This window comes from Dasypus novemcinctus, chromosome 2 (genome assembly GCF_030445035.2).
Source record: "Dasypus novemcinctus isolate mDasNov1 chromosome 2, mDasNov1.1.hap2, whole genome shotgun sequence".
NCBI classification, from domain to species: Eukaryota; Metazoa; Chordata; class Mammalia; order Cingulata; family Dasypodidae; genus Dasypus; species Dasypus novemcinctus.
Genome location: NC_080674.1, coordinates 74,707,016 through 74,724,094, shown reverse-complemented (window position 1 = coordinate 74,724,094; position 17,079 = coordinate 74,707,016). Strand labels below are relative to the sequence as shown.

At 39.9% G+C, this 17,079-nt stretch overlaps 1 long non-coding RNA gene across 1 annotated transcript in view; it reads left to right on the top strand.

Moving 5' to 3' along the window:
- The window catches only part of LOC139436666 (uncharacterized), a 59,831-nt gene extending 46,097 nt beyond the window's left edge, over window positions 1–13,734 (top strand). Inside the window, exons 2-4 of the long non-coding RNA XR_011646012.1 lie at window positions 7,507–7,801; window positions 8,704–8,844; window positions 10,192–13,734. This is a non-coding gene — a long non-coding RNA (uncharacterized lncRNA). The remainder of the gene's footprint in view (window positions 1–7,506; window positions 7,802–8,703; window positions 8,845–10,191) is intronic.
- Window positions 13,735–17,079: the final 3,345 nt, after the last annotated feature.

Here is a 17,079-nt window from a genome sequence, read left to right as displayed (position 1 = left end):
AAGGTGTCCACCCCCATTTGGCTGCCAATTCTTGATGGCATTAAATATTCCCATTACAGAACCAATTCACCCAGCTCAAATACTATGGACAAGCTTCTGCTTACTTGGCCCCTACAGGACCTTGTCTGTAAGGACATAGTCCAGCTAGTTTGTATGTCTGCTTGCATTGGCAATAATATTTCTCAGTGTAAAATAATAAATTAACACTCTGGCTGTGCATCAGCTTCTGTGAGTCTTAATTAGTGAGATGAATCAACCCCAGAGCACTGAAGATGTTTAAGTTTCTAATGGCTGCTAGGCTGAGCGTCAGATCTGGATTCAGCGCTCCCTAGTGAAGCCTCTTAGTAGCCATTGGGCCCCTACTTTTGCTGACACCTTGCTGTGAAGGGTCACTGCAATAATCTGTGACCAGCTGAAAAGAATTTAAACACTTTACTTTTGTATGATCCTGTCACAGTTTGCACACTCCTTTTGTAAAATTTCTCATTTCCCTTTAAACCCTCACTAGAAGGATTTGCTGAGATGTTCTCCTAGGGTAGCAGGTACTAGTCTCTCCATTTTATAATGAATGAAATGGAGAGTAAATGACCTGCCCAGGTCTCACAGCTGAATGTGGAAGAGTCTGTGCCTGGAATGTGTCTTTGGGCCTCAAGGTCGCGATTCTTTCCTCTCTCTACTGTGACCTCAACATTAGGCCTTCTGTTGTACCTGGACTATGGTGTTTATACAGAGCCTCCCTATATATTAGCTCATTTGATCCGCACAATACATCTGTGAGGCAGAGTAATGTCCAGCCAAATGAAAGGTGAAAAAACTTAGGCACAGAGAGGTATTGCCATTTCTGGGGAATTCTCTTTGTAAATCTTCTCAAGTTATTAATATCATCATCAAAGTAAGACCTCACCACTGGCAAGGCAAACCCTACCTTGCATGGGGCCTTCATCTATACAAATAACTTGATTTAAAAATATATTACAATGTAACATTTGTATAATCTAAGATTTCTTTAAAATTAATTAATTAAAAAAATATATATTACAGAATCCATATGAGGTACAGTGATTTATCATTGAAGATTGGGCATAATAGGCACAAAGGAGATCCTTCTGTCTTTGCATATTCTTCTGTCAGTGCAAATGAAGAGTCTTCATAGTGTCCTGACACCATCTCTTGCCCAATGCACTCTTTCTGGCTAATTTCATATCTCCCACCACAAGAAAAAGGGAGCAGTGCTGCAGCAGTGCTGTTATGCCTCACAATGCCAGGGCTCTTCAGAACCTATTTGTGTTGAAATAATACATACCTTCTTGCCTCAGCAGTTGGCTGATACTGTTGATTTAAGGCTGGCTGCACCACCCATGGTGCTGTTTGTGAATACTGGCTTCCAACGACTCTCAAATGTGACTGCTGTGCTTCATTGGTGATGACCACAAATGCAAATCTTACCCAGAGTATGCAGGAAAATGTGCATATAATTCATTTTCTGGTCATGTTAAATTCACTGGAATTTTATAGCATAAACACAGAACAACACATCTTCCAGCAATGTCTTTTCTTGAACTCTTTTGACCACAGTCAGTACAGTCCTAGAATGTGATTTCTTCCCATGCTGGCCTGCCTTCCGCATACTTTTGTCAGCAGGGAAGATGGGCAAGGGTGCCTGGTGGAGCAAGAGGAGCAATCCGATTCATACGAAGAATGCCCATCATTTGCCCAGCAAGGCTTAAGACCCACTGGGAGAACACAAGTTCACCACATCTATCAAAGGCAAAAGAGGACATAAAACAAGAAAGGCCAGTGTCATGAAGCAAAGGTCTTGAAAGCCTTGATGGAAACAGGAGTCACTCTTGGAGGACTCCCTGGGTTCTGTTGAGGGATGGGCTACTGCCTGGGCACCAGCAGCAGTGGTACAGAAGGTTAAAGGAAGCCTGGTACCATCCCTGCCACCATCAGGTCCTGTAGCCCAGAAGCAGGTCCCTGATCAGAACATGAATGGGCAAGAGAGAAGCATGAGCCAACCATTCACTAAATGCCAAGGGTTGCTGGTGGACCTCTGGTAGCCCAGAGCCCTGAACTTAACCTATGCTAAATGCAAGTGAGAGCTTCCCCAGATCAGCGCATCAGCGCCATCCTGGAAGCCCAGTCCCATGAAAGGAACAACATGCTGATCAGAAGGAGCAATCCGTTCACCAAGCCACGTTCCCGCACCTGAGGCTGGCCTCAGGGTCCCGGAACAATCCACCAGGGAGAGGCCTGCAGCTCCTTGGGATGTACATGGGGGGTGAGGGTTGAGAGAGCCCCAAAGGGGAGAAATGGGAGTCAGGACCCACATGTGACCCTTCGCCCAGACACTACTACTGGTCAGGATGATCTCAGAGCCAAGAAGGAGGCTTAGAAAATTTAGAGGTAGGTACACATAAGCACAGAGGTCCTGAGATATAGACCTGGGGCAGAAGCCCCACTTTTCTGAATCTGTTCTTTATTTCATGGGCTGAAAATATTTCCTGTAAAGAGCCAGGTATTAAATATTTTAGGCATTGCATGTCTGTGTCCCTGTCTGTGCCACCGTTGCACAAAAGCAGTCAGAGGCAACCATAAACAAAGGAGTGTGGCTATATTCTGAAAAAAACATTATTTACAAAAGCCAGCAGTAGGCAAAGGGTCGCCATATTTAGCAAATAACAATACAGGTTGCCCAGTCAAATATGAATTTCAGAAAAACATGGAGACATGACTATACTAAAAAAAGTATTTATCTGAAATTCAAATTTAACTGGGTGTCCTGTATTTTATCTGGCAACACTAAGTGAGCAGGTTTTGGCCCATAGGCTGTGGTTTGCAAGTGCCTGCTTTATTCTATTACATAAAGCTCCCAAAAATATATCTAGAGGTCAAATGTGTGAAAGTCATAAAATGAGCTGACAAATCATAAGGGGCAGTTCTTTTCTCAGAGAGCTAAAAAAAAAACATGAAGTTTTTTTGAGAGACAATTTCAATAAAGTAGTCCCAAAATTTCATTCATGTGTTTTAATTTTGTTCTTTTATTCTTCCACTCTAAGTAGAAGTAATCAACTTTATTAAAAGCATGTCTTACTGAAGCAAAGATTTGCCTCTTGTTACATTTAATGATTTTCATCCTTGTTTTAGTTGTATTGAGTTTATAAGACCTAGACTTTTTTTTGCTATACCAGCATTCTGCTTTTCTGGTTTTTTGTTTTTGTTTTTTTAATAAAGTTATAAGGACAAATATAATAACATATTTAAACAAATGCACAAACATTGTTGCACTAAGAGGGCAATGAGGCCAAACGAAACAGTTTGCTGGAAGGTTAGTAATGGTTTGAAGAAGTTTTTTTTTTTTTTTGTATTCATTACGTAGCAGAGAAGTATAAAGTTGGTAATATGTAAAACATAGAAGGGAAGCTGTTCAAAAGTGAAATGAAAGAATCTCAAGGTCTGCTTTACTTAGGGATATTCCAGAGTTTATGAATTTGTAAGTCTAGAAAGAAGCATGATGCTGGAGAAAGCATGAAAAGGCTACCCCAGAGCTCAGCATTTATTAACAAAGTCTCAGGAGCACTATTTCAGGAGTCTTTGGGGATCTCTTTTCACAAGAAATACTGAAGAAACCATCAAAAATGCATGCCCTAATGCTGTATTAATCTGCATTAGCTTTTAAGAACCTGTTTATAATATCCTTTCAGGTATCAGGCTTCTGAACTTCTACAGTATTAGATCTCTAGGCTAAATATCTTCCTCTCATCAAAGATGTCTGAATCACCAGTTTATGTTGTAAAATAAACACATAAATTACTCCCTATTTTAGATGTTAACATGGTACAAAGGTGCCTTTTTTATGGTGAAATATTTGGAATAAAACTGGATGTCTTTATTGCAATGGATGTTGTGGAAATTCTCCTTATTGAAACAAGATTCTTTTATATATATGTCTGTTCAAATGTTTTAATAAGCTTAGAGTTGTGTGTCTGGGATGAGGGCATATGGGAAAGGGGTAACAGGGTCAAAAAGAGTTTCAATTGCATCGCTGTTAAAAAGGTAGTCAACTCCCAAAAGGAAAAAGACAAAGATCACTGCTGTCATGTACTGGTTGGTGTCTGAAACCAGCTCCATGCTTTACCAATTTTCTTGTTTCCAGACTGATGACTGAAAGGAAAAATTGCTCAAAGAGACTCTTGGGATTTACTCACAGAAGAGTATTGGTTAAAGGGGCTGTCACATGGGGGATGAATCCACATGTGTTGAGTAAGACTAAGGTAGCCTACACTGTGCTGAAGAGTAAAGTACACCTACACTTTGGGGTGCTCAAGTTCTCCAACCTGTTTAATCGTAAATGTTATGGTTGTCAGTGAGGAAGTGTTGGGTTTCCTGAAGATTTCATCCTCATAGTCATCAGCCTTTGCATCTAATTCCATTGAAGAGAAATGGGTAATACTTCTATTTCCATACAAGGCTTAGGTTACATAAATGAAAACCTTGAGGATTTTGAAAAGATTCTTATTCTTAAATGTGTTGAAGTAGCCTCTGGTCTAGGAGTAAGGAGCCTTGATTATTTTATATTACTTTTTTATACATAATTTCAAATTTATAGGAAAGTATAAAAAGTAATTCCTAGACCTCCATATACTCTTTATATGATTCTCTGATTGTTTACATTTTGTCTCATTTGCTTTATAATTCTGCTATCTATCATCTACCATCTATCCACGCATATTTTTTCTGAAACCATTTGAGAGTAAATTGGAAACATCATTCCCCTAAGTACTTCAGTGTGTATTTCCGAAGAGCAAGGACATTCTCTTATATAAACACAGTACAATTATCAAAATTAGAAAAGTGTACATTGGTAAAAATACTATTATCTAATCCACATTCCATATTAAAATTGTGTCATTTGTTCTACTAAGGTTGTTTAACACTCTTTTCTGTGTGTGGTTCTGGATCCAATTTAGGATCAATCATTACATTTCATCTCTTTCTTTTTTTTTTAAGATTTATTTTATTTATTTATTTCTCTCCTCTTCCCCCCCACCCCAGTTGTCTGTTCTCTGTGTCTATTTGCTGCATCTTCTTTGTCCGCTTCTGTTGTTGTCAGCGGCACGGGAATCTGTGTTTCTTTTTGTTGTGTCATCTTGCTGTGTCAGCTCTCCATGTATGCGGTGCCATTCTTAGGCAGGCTGCACTTTCTTTCGCGCTGGGCGGCTGTCCTTATGGGACACACTCCTTGCGTGTGGGGTTCCTCTACGTGGGGGACACCTTTGCGTGGCACGGCACTCCTTGCGTGCATCAGCACTCCGCATGGGCCAGCTCTGCACAGGTCAGGGAGGCCCGGGGTTTGAACCGCAGACCTCCCATGTGGTAGACAGATGCCCTGACCACTGGGTCAAGTCCGCTTCCCTGTCACATCTCTTTATTCCCCTTTCATCTGAAACAGTTCTTCAGTCTTTTTTTTTTTTTTTTAAAGATTTATTTTTATTTATTTAATTCCCCTCCCCTCCCCCGGTTGTCTGTTTTCTGTGTCTTTTTGCTGCGTCTTGTTTCTTTGTCCGCTTTTGTTGTCGTCAGCGGCTCGGGAAGTGTGGGCGGCGCCATTCCTCGGCAGGCTGCTCCCTCCTTCGCGCTGGGTGGCTCTCCTTATGGGTGCACTCCTTGTGCATGGGGCTCCCCTACGCGGGGGACACCCCTGTGTGGCACCGCACTCCTTGCGCGCATCAGCACTGCGCATGGGCCAGCTCCACACGGGTCAAGGAGGCCGGGGGCTTGAACGGCCGGCCTCCCACGTGGTAGACAGATGCCCTAACCACTGGGCCAAAGTCCGTTTCCCAGTCTTTTTTTTTTTCTCTTTCTTGACCTTGAAATTTTTTAAAGGTACAGGCCAGGTACTTTGCAGAATGTCCCTCAATTTGGATTTGTCTGATGTTGCCTATGCATCTTTGGCAAGAGTACCACAGAAATGATACCGTGTCCTTCACAGAGCATCACATCAGGAGGCAGATGTCAGTTTTTCCCAATATTGGTGATGATAACTTTGATCATTTGGCTAGTGGTGTTCACCAGATTTCTCCATTATAAAGTTATTTTCCCCTTTGTAATTAATAAATAAATTGTAGAGAAATCCTTTGAGAGTTTGTAAATATCCTGTTTCCCATCAAAACATTCATTCTGTAGTTACAGCATCCATTGTTACTTCTAAATGTATTGTCATTCTAGTTAAAGAAGAACTTTCCCTTCTCCCCCATTTATTTATTTACTTATATAAGCATGGACTTGGAATTTTATTGTATTCAATGGGCTATAATGCACTACAATCATTTGTTTTGATCCTCAAATTTTCCCAGATTTAAGAGACTTGAATTTTAATAACAATTCTGACTCGAAAATGCTGTGAGACCTGGAGTGAATTGCATTGCTTTTTGAGTTCCAATTTTTTTGTACTGAACAATAGAAAATCTTTCATGTGTTCCTCCATGAGTACATCTAAAGAATCAAGATACGTAATTTTTCTTCTCTGGGAAATTTTGTTTTGCTTTGAAAGTATTAATGTTTCACTCAACTTGCATTGAAAATATTACTTAGGTTGTGGTGGTGGTTAACCCATTTAATGCAACACATGATTAATTAGTTCATTTATTTCTTAGCATGGGGGAGAAGGAGGGGTAGAGTTTTGAGCCTTTTGTATCAAAAAGGGATGGAATAATTTAAAGACCCCTGATGCTCAGCAGGAAATACTGCTGCTTCCTCTATCAATGACAGCTCTTCTCAGATGAACCATTGTTTTTGAAACTAACTAGAGAAGAAGCATTCTCACCCACCTTCTCCACCCCCACACTTCCCCTACCCACTGAGGTACCTAATGCTTAAAGTCCTGGAGGCTATTCTCTTTTTTCCTTACATGCTTTTATGACTTGGGTGGATTTGATTTATTCATGAGTATTGACAGGGTTATTTAGAGAGAAAGAAGTTACACATCAGGTCCACTTTATGTTCTCCAATGACTTCTATTATAGGCAAGCAGACTCAAGGTTTCTAGTAACAACTACATGGTTAAGGTATTAAGTATGTTGTGTATTTGTGTGCAAAGATCTCCATACAAATGCTCCACAAGGGATATCATTTAATGAATCCAAATTTTTATTACTTTTTAAAAATTTTAGATACTGTGGAATGTACATTGCCTATTGAGTTATAATCTTACTCTTTCTTTGCAATGCTGATAAAGCTTTGAAGAACTTTTAGGAATTAGAACTAAGACCAAGGGAACAAAGCTAACAAAAGTGAGGAACATTTATATGATCTATTTAAAGATGTTTCCCTTTGGTCATTTACCATAAAGGATTTCTAGCAGTTTTGCATTCACGGTCTTCTATCTCTTAACCAGGTCAATAATGGGCAGACCAAGTAGAAAATACTTGTTCTTTGCTTGTTTGTTTGTTTCTTTGTTTTGAATATTCTTATCAGCTCCTGGTACAATATTAATCTCATTATTAGAAACAGCTCTTCCTCATCTTTCCAATGACTATGATTTGAAAGGAAATATGCTGGGGATTCAAGGACCTAGGAAGATGTTATTAACTAAGGTGTGCCCAAACTGAAAAGGGGCCCAAGGACTTAGAAGCAAAGGAAATTGGACAGGGAAGAAAGAAAAAGAAGAAGATGCCACCCTGTGCATTGCCATGTGACAGAAGAGTCAAATACCAAGGGGCCAGCCCCACACCACAGTCTTCAGAGAGAAAGCATCATCTTACTGACACCACAGTTTTGGACTTCTCCTAGCCTGAAAACTGTAAGCTGATAAATTCCCCTTATTTAAGCCAATCCACTGTATGGTATTTGTTTTAAGATGCAGGAAACGAAAACAGTGTGTGTGTGTGAGAGAAAGAGAAGTCTATCTTAACTAACTCTTGACAATATTTCTAGGCAAAAATAAACCAAGTACAGCTTTTCCTTCAACCAGAATTCTTGTCTGAAAATACAGACTTTCTCCCTTTGCTAACATCCTTGGACATTTCCTTCTTTGAGGCATTCCATGGAGAAATCTACATTAACCTAAATATCAGTTGTATACCAGGGGTTAGCTTGAACCCACTACAAATCAGAGACCAAAGAGTATCTTAAAAGGTTAAGAAGAGGACAAAGAGAGAGCTTTTATGGCATTCACTCGGCATATTAGTGCTATGCCAGCAATCGCAGAGGCTTTTCTGAATGAAGAAGCTTCTAGAGTCTAATGACCCTAAGGAAATGAGTTATTCTTGTTACCAATCAGGGACAGTTGCCATTCATGCTGGAGAAGAAAGCAGATCTACTGCAGGGCATGAAATTAAATTTTTCAGGTAGCAGCAAGTAATTGATACCATGGGGTGACCTTTGCCTGCGGCAGCCAATTTCAATCTGTAGACAACAGCAATAGGGCCAGCTACCCTCTCTGACCCCCACAAGCTGAGCTCAAAAAACAACACGCCTGAGTAACTTCTATTTCTTTCTCATAAATACTCCCCATTTCCGCAACCTTTGTTCTCTCTCAGCTTTAGGTCTAATTCAAATATCCCTGATGGTTTTTATAAATTTTTTATGGAACTTATTAATTCACCCACCTGAGACACTACATGAGAATTAGATGGTTCCGTTTTTTTGTTGTTTTTTGTTGTTTTTTGTTTTGGCATGTGATATTAATATTTCTGTTTCCAGATCCAACCTTTAAAAAATTATCATCAGAGGGAGCAGGTATAGCTCAGTGGTTTGAGCACCTGATTCCCAAGTACGAGGTCCCAGTTTCAAAAAAAAAAAAGTTATGATCAGAAAGACTTCTGGAAAAAAACATTTTTTAAGGTAAGCACAGATAAGCCACTTCACCTTTTTCTTAATGAGCACTCATTTACATATTTAAAATTAATTGGCTTTTTCCTTGATTGTGGCAGAGCACTATCACTCAGAATGTGTTTTAAGATATGTATAGAATTTATTTAAATGACAGGTTAGGGTGGGAAAGGCAACCAATAGGAAAGAAATTATATGCTTGTCTTTCGGAATTGCTCAAAAATGAAATCGTTTTGGAAATTTACTTCATAACCTATTGTTGGTCTTGAAATGCTTGACGTTGAATATGCAATAGTTTCCAAATTTGGTTCAAAGCCCCAGACCTTTTTATACCCCTTAGGTAAGGAAAACAGACTGAAAGTTTTAATGTAGCAATTTTGGGCATTAATTATGTACCTGTAAAGAGCAAACAAGAAGACCATGGCTCCTTGCGCCAACTTAGATTTTAATCAGATTTTTCATTCCATTTTTAATTAAAGAGTTTGACTTAGAAAAATGACTACTAGAAAAACTGACTGCCACTAAAACAAAAAAGAAAAATTAATTGGAAAAAGTTGTACCTGACTGCTGTGAAGATTCATAGCATATGTCAGGACGGGGAGCAGGAGAACGCTTTAATGAACTATTTTAACTTATAGTGGCATTTCCCTTTCCAGACATATAGAAAAACGTGTTGTGTTTTTCTCCTTAAATGCTGACATAAGAATAAATAACAGAAAATTCCTCTTTTTAATTTAAAATCTAATGACTATGAGTCTTATTTTTCTTTTAAATAACAAACTACCCTTTGATCATTAACTTCTTATGTCTGGTTTGGTCAGGCTGATTTCTGTAGCAATTAATCACCTAATATTTGTTGAGTCTTTACTTGCCTGGGCACTAAGATTGTTTTTAAAAATATCAAACTGTTCCTGCTCTGGGGAAGTTTGTGGTCTATTGAGAAAAGAAAAGGAGAATGCCTAAAACAATCAGATCTCAAGTCCAAGAAAGTGGGTGGCACAGGTCAAATGCTGCAAAAACTGAGTTAAGGAGGACATGTGCCTGTATACAGCAGCTTCACAAAGCCCTGTGAGGTAGAAGATTGAAAGATGAACAGGATTTAGACAGGTACAGGGGAGTCAGGAGTTACTTCTGGGGAGGAGACAGTTGAATAGGGTGAGACAGGCAAATGGGAGCCAAGTCTGAGCAGAATGGTGAATTCATGTCAGGGGCTTCGGAGTTAGAGTTGAGCTGGACCTGGAACATCAGACAAAGGCATTTGCATCAGCTTTAATGAATCTTACATGTATTAAGTGCTACTTGTGTCCTTGCTTCGTACATTTCTATTATTTCTATATTACACTATCCCTTTTTCTATAGGTGCTGGAGGCCGAGGGATAAAAGGATGCATACAAATTTTTAAGAAGAGCAGCTGTGGCTTTATGCAAATGACAGTGTCAGAAGTAGACTGGCTGCAGGAGACTGAGGTCACTGTACCGTCCAGGGGTGATGTGGGCCTGTCTGGACTGAGAAAGATACAGCAATAACAGATGCAGAAAGGAGAACACTCAGCGGACATTACTGAGCACCTTCTATTGGCTGGTCCTGGGGATTAAATAATCAGTAAGCCTGGGGAGAGGGGAGCTTATGGTCATGTTGTCTCCAATGAACAGGAACCCGATGTAAGGCCTCTAGGAAGCACGGATGAAGGCTGTGTTACATCTGCCTTGAGACAGTGCCGACCAGCATGGCAGGTGTGAGCCAGCCGTGGCAGAAAAGGCTTCCCTGGGAAGGTGACATTTAACCGGACTTGGAAGGTGACGTCAGATTTTGTGAGGCAGAGAAGAAAGGAAACACAAAACTAGGGACTTTAAATGAATTGGAAAGTTAGGACAGTAAAGGAAAGACAGAAAATTAAAAATTGAATTAAAGAGCTGAAACTTTCTTTAATCTTATATATCCCATTTCTAGAATTTTCTTGAAGAAAAAAACAAGGAAAGAATCAAATAATTTGGCAAACACCAAAACATTTTTAGATATGAAGGGGCAGAATATTTCGTCCTGTAAGATTTCAGATGTATCTTGGAAGGTGCTCGCCCCCAAAAAAAAAATTGGGACAAGGTTAAGCGCTAAGGTGTTAATGCTTTACTGGGAAGTGCAATCACCGGGAAGAAAGAGTGCAGGAAAAGGAAGTGAAGAAAGGATGGCAAGCAAACACAAGGGCATGCATTACCCCATGGGCTGCTGCATCACGGCAAGTCACAAAGTGACCTGGCCAGTTACTTGACAGGTGCAGAATGTCTCCAGGCAAACTGTATGGAAAACCATCCCTCCCAAGGCTACCTCACAGAAGGGAATAAAAAGAAAGTTTTTCTGCTGACTCAATTCTGTCTGTTTCACCTGTGTCAAAAATTCACTCCATGGGGCGTTAACTCCCATATCCTTCCAGCCTGGGTCACCTGGCCCTTTCCTGTCACCTAAGGTAAAACATCATATGGGATCAAATGTGGAAGAACGGAAGAGCACAAGGGGACCCGTGCAGCCCTGCTGTACTGCACGGGCTCTTGCCCCTCAGCCGGCAGCTCAGAACCTGAGGGCCTGGGACACAGGTGAGGCCAGGAGATGCTAGGAGGCCCACAGGCAGGATCCTAGCCTAGGTATATTATTACCACACATACGTGTCAAAGAATTGTGGGCAGTCCTGCCCTTATACCAAGAAATTTCTAGGCCCACTGCTTCTTTGATTTCTCGATTCTGTATCCTTGTTTTGCCCAATTATTTAGATCTTCTAACAAGGTGCAGGTGAGGCAAGAAAACTCAAAATCCATGTCGGTTAACACTGTCACTTAGAAGTTCACTGGCAGAACTGGTTAAACAAGACAGAGAAGAATAAGGACAGTTGGCATTGACTCAAGGGGTGGAGGGAGAAGGAGGGACGTAGGCTCCCTGTCCTGTTTGCTTAGGCTTGGTTTGATTTTCAGAGAAATTTTTACTTTCTTTTAAACAGGGAAATGGAGTGTGTCCATTTCCTTGAAAATTGATCCTCTTCTCAGAGGGAGGAGCAGGAAGGGGAGGTAAGATTGACCAGGAAGAGGAGACACACAGACAGAAGTGTGAAAGCCATGGGTAAGGCTGACCCGAGAGGTACAGAGCTGTTTCAGTAGCAGCCTGATCTCACATACTTAGAAGCTTGAAACTGGTTTAGGACAACACCTCCTTAAAAGAGATGACAACAGAACACAAGGCTGAGTTTATATACACCAGGGGTCTAGAGAGCGACCCACCGGTGAACTGATCACAGGACCTCCCCCGCAGGTTGAAAACGGTGATATTATCAGCAATTGACCAGAGGCTCTGGGTCCATCTGAACTGTGGCTCTGCTGGTTCTCCCCTAATTAACCTCTGTCCTGCTGACTGTATAATTCAGCAGGCGCCTGCAGATGCTCCTCTTTTAAGTCAACTGGGACTGTCTGCTCATTCGAGCTAATCCTGATAGTGCTGTAAAAAGGATGAAAAGGAAAAGACTTCCCACACCTGGATCTACAAATGAGCTGGTTGTGTGGGTGGAAGAAGAGGAACCATTATCTTCTGTCTTTTGTCTGAGGCCCCTATTTTTTAAGCCATCCGGTGCAACTAATTAGAAGATAGAATTCTGAATGCACTTCCTTAAGTGCTCATAGTCAAACAACCAAGATTTTTTTTTTGTCTAAACAGATTTGGTATCATGTAAAATTTGTACATGATGTTTAACACCTTTCTTCAAAGTTCAATCATTTGAATTTACGCCACTTTCATAATTTTTGCTATGTCTATGGGCTACTTTTCAGTTGATTTACTTTAAAGAAATGAAATAATAACTTCAGCCTCGTCTAAGCAATAATATTGTGAAATTATAATTTTGGTGTGCTCTTTGAGTTTGTGTATATATTCTTGTGTATAAAACACTTTTTATATGTGTCATCCTGTAGCATCCAAATTTTCTAGGTCTTAGAGAATAATAAGGTATTCTTATGGTGCTTTTTGATTAGAGCACTAAAGCAATAAGATGGGGTGGGGCAGGGACATTATCAGAGGCCTTCCACATTCCTGGGAATTCAAAGGAGTCTAAAAGGGCTTGTTTGTTTTTAAAGGGAAATATTGCAATATTTGCCACCTGTCCTGACTCTTTAATGAAACTATGTGCTGAGAAGCCCTCTGTGGTCGTTTGGAGCTATGTATTTTACTATGCAGCTCAGAAAAGCATGTTCTTCTACAGTTGGTGCTGGAGCTGGTAGATGTACATCCAAGAGACTTGAATCTTTGGGCTGTCCATGTGCCAGCTGGGCCCTGACCCTCAGCAGAGTTGCAACATCTACTTTCCAGTTCATTGGACTCACCCAGGACAACTAACAAGGAGGTGAGGATGACATCTACCACACCAAGGAACTGAGAGAGTATACAACTGCAAGCAAGAGGGTCCCATCCATCAGCCATATGGGACTGAATCCCTTTCTCAATTAGAGGTGGAGTGTGCATCGCCATCCCAGAATCCTCAGGATTGGGGAATAAAGTATGGACTAGAGTGGACTTACTGGTATTCTACTATAGACTTATTGTGATTCTAGCAATGGAAGAAATTATATCATTGATGTGGAGACCGTGGCCATTGGAGGTGCTGAAGTCAGGGAGAGGGACAAAAAGGTGTAATACAGGAGCAATTTCAGGACTTGGAATTGTCCTGAGTGACACTGGAATGACAGATACGGGATATTATATATATACACAGCTATAACCTACAGAATTGAGTGGGAGAGAGTGTAAACTACAGTGTAAACTATAACTCATGATTAGTGAATGTTCCAAAATGTGTTCATCAATTGCAATGAATGTACCACACTAATGAAAGAAGCTGTTAATGTGGGGTAGGGTGGGAGGTGTGGGGACTGGGGCATAGGGGAATCCCTTATATTATTTTATGTAACTTTTTATGTAAATTAAGTATCTTTTAAAAATAAATGAAAAGTACATTTTAAAAAAAAGTAAAGCATGTTCTTAAACTCAATCCTTTACTATGGGTATGAATCTGTGGATCCAGTGTAGGTGGGCTCTTTTGATGCTGCTAATTCAATTAAGATGTGGCCCAATTCACACAGGATGGGTCTTAATCCTATTATTGGAGTCCTTTGTAAGCAGAATGAAATTCAGACAGATATGAGAGAAAACCAGGGTGAGAAGCCAGAAACAGAACATCAGCAGAACCCAGAAGAGAAGGAGAGGTCACTATGTGACAGAAGAGCCCAGGACCAAGGACACCAATCTTTGGATGGAGTTCAACATATGAATTCTTGAACATTAAAAAATTCATGAAAACAAGCAATAGGCAAGGCCAAGGGGAAGAAAATTTTCAAAATGATAGCACAAGCTGCTCCATGGACCCATTCCCCAACTAATCAACCATAACTGGTGCAAATTATTTTTAAAAAGCAACCATTTAAAGTCTCTGAAAAGTAAGAAACATTTATCCAAGAAAATCTATTAAATCTTGGTATGAACAGCAAGAGTCTGTGGCCCTTGAATCACAGCCCACTTTCTCCCTCGCCTCCTTCCTTCCCTGTCCTGGAGACAGCAGCTCCACTCTGGTGGCTATAGCCAAGAAGGAGCTCATCTCCCCTGGGGTGCCGGTCTAGGGATACAGTACTCACCAGCCAGAGAAAGCCACCAGCATTTCTCATTCCCTTCAGCTCTAAGTTGCAGAAGCTAATTTCCTGGGGAGTATGGCTGAAAGGTCAGAGGCTCCCTTTTTCCACTCAGCCCCCACTCGTAGGACAGAGGCTAACTACAAAGTTACAGTAATCAAGGCAGTGTGGCACTGGCATAAGGATAGACAGATAGATCAACGGTATAGAACTGAAAGTCCAGAAGTAAACCCTCACACTTAAAATCAGTTGATTTTCAACAAGAATGCCAAGAAAATTCAATGGGAAAAGAATAGTCATTTCAACAAATGGGGAAGATACACCTGGATATTCACAGGCAAAAGAATGAAGCTGGACCCTTACTTCACATCAAATTTAAAAATTAACTCAAAATCATCAAGGATCTAAATGTGAGCTAAAACTTTAATACTCAGAATTAAACATGGTACAAATCTTTGAGACCTTGGATTAGACAATGGTTTCTTATCTATGACATCAAAATCACAAGCAACAAAAGAAAAAAAAATAGATAAATTTGACTTCATCAAAATTAGAGATGTTTGTGCTTCTAAGGACACAGTTAAGAACTGGAAAGCCAATGCACAGAATGGCAGAAAATATTTGTAAATCATGTATCTGACAAAGGATTTGTATCTAGAATATAGAAAGAATTCTTACAACTTAATAAGAAGATATACAGTTGAATTTTAAAAATGGAAAAAGGATCTGAACAGACATTTCTCCCAAGAAGATACACAAATATCCAATTAGCACATGAAAATTTGTTGCACAACATTAGTAATTAGAACAATGCAAACTAAGATATCACTTCACATCCACTAAGATGACTAATATAAAAAAGACAGATAAAGTAAGTGCTGGCAAGAATGTGGAGAAAACAGAATCCTAATACACTTTTGGTGTAAACGTAAAATGGTGTGGCCACTTTGGAAAACAATCTGGCAATCTTTCAAAAAGGTAAACACGAAGTTACCACATAATCAGCAATACTTCTCCTAGGTATATAACGAGAGCAATGCAAGCATATGCCCATGAAAACTTGTCCACAGGTATCCGTAGCAGCATTACTCTCAATAGCCAAAAGGCATAAACCACCCAAATATCCATTAACTGAGAAATGGATAAACAAAATGTGGTACATCCATCCAGTGGAACATTAGCCATAAAAAGAAATAGATTACTGATACACGCTAAAACGTGGATGAACTTAGAAGACTTTATGCTAAGTGAAAAAAGTCTGTCACAAAAGACGAATATTGTATGATTCTATGTATATGAAATATCCAGAATAGGCAAATCTATGGAAACAAAAGTAGCTTTGTGATTGTCAGGGACTGGGGACAGGGTAGAATGGGTAATGACTGCTAATGGGTTTCTGTTTTTTATATGAGACTTTACTTTTTATGAGTTTTGTTTATAGGAAGTTCCCATATACCCTGCACCTATTTCTCCTATTTTTATCCTTTTACAATAATATGATATATTTGTTTCAATTAATGAATCAATGTTGATACATTATGAACTAAAGGCCATTGTGGGTTTTTTTTTTCAGATTTCCTTAATTTTACCTAGCATCTTTTTCTGTTCCAGGATCAATCAAGGATACTACAGTACATTTAGTCATCATGTCCCCTTTAGCTCCTCTTGTCTGTGGCAGTTTTTCAGAATTTTGATGGCCTTGACAGTTTTTTGAGCAGGGTTGATCAGGTATTTTGTAGGCTACTCCTCTATTGGAATTTGTCTGATGACCAGGCTGTGGTTGTAGATTTGGGGGAGGAAGACCATAGAAGTAAAATTCCATTCTCATCCCATCACTTCAACATGATTAATCATTGTTGATGTTGACCTTGATCACCTGGCTAAGATAGTGTCAGGTTTTTCAACTGTGAAGTTATCCTTTTCCCCTTCCACACTGTGCACTTTGGAAGGAAGTCACGAGGCACAGCCCACACTTAGCTAGGGAGGAGTTACGCTCACCCTCCTTGAGGGCGGACTGTCTGCATAAATTATTTGGAGTTCTTTTGAAGGGAGATTTGTCTCTTCTGCCTCATTTATTTATTTATATCAGTGTGGACTCTAGATATTTGTTTTAGACTTTGGGTTATAATCCAATACTACGTTATTTAATTTTGTTGCTTTCGTTGTTCCAGATTTGGCCATTGGGAGATCTTCCTGTTTTCATCTGGGTCTCTTTGACATAACCCATTAATGCAGGTTTTTTGGGGGAAGTGAAGTTCGCATTTATTCACTTTCTGGCACGACAAGATGCTTCAGGCTTATCTTCTATGTTTCCTACCCGGAGTCATTGGAATCCATGGACAATCAGCCATTTCTCCAAGTAGCCCAGGTTCATTTCATTGGTGAATGGTATTAGAAACCAAAATCTAGGCACTAGATATGCTCTGGAGTTTCTTTTTAGAGTGAAAAAAAAAAAGAAGCAAAGGAGAAATGTGTCAATGAAAACTGTTCATAATAACAAGTCTTCTGCCATCTAGAAATGAGTAGAGACAATAACAAAGTACTTTTTAAATATTGTTTTATCCTGATTACAAAAGCCATTCAACAAGGACAC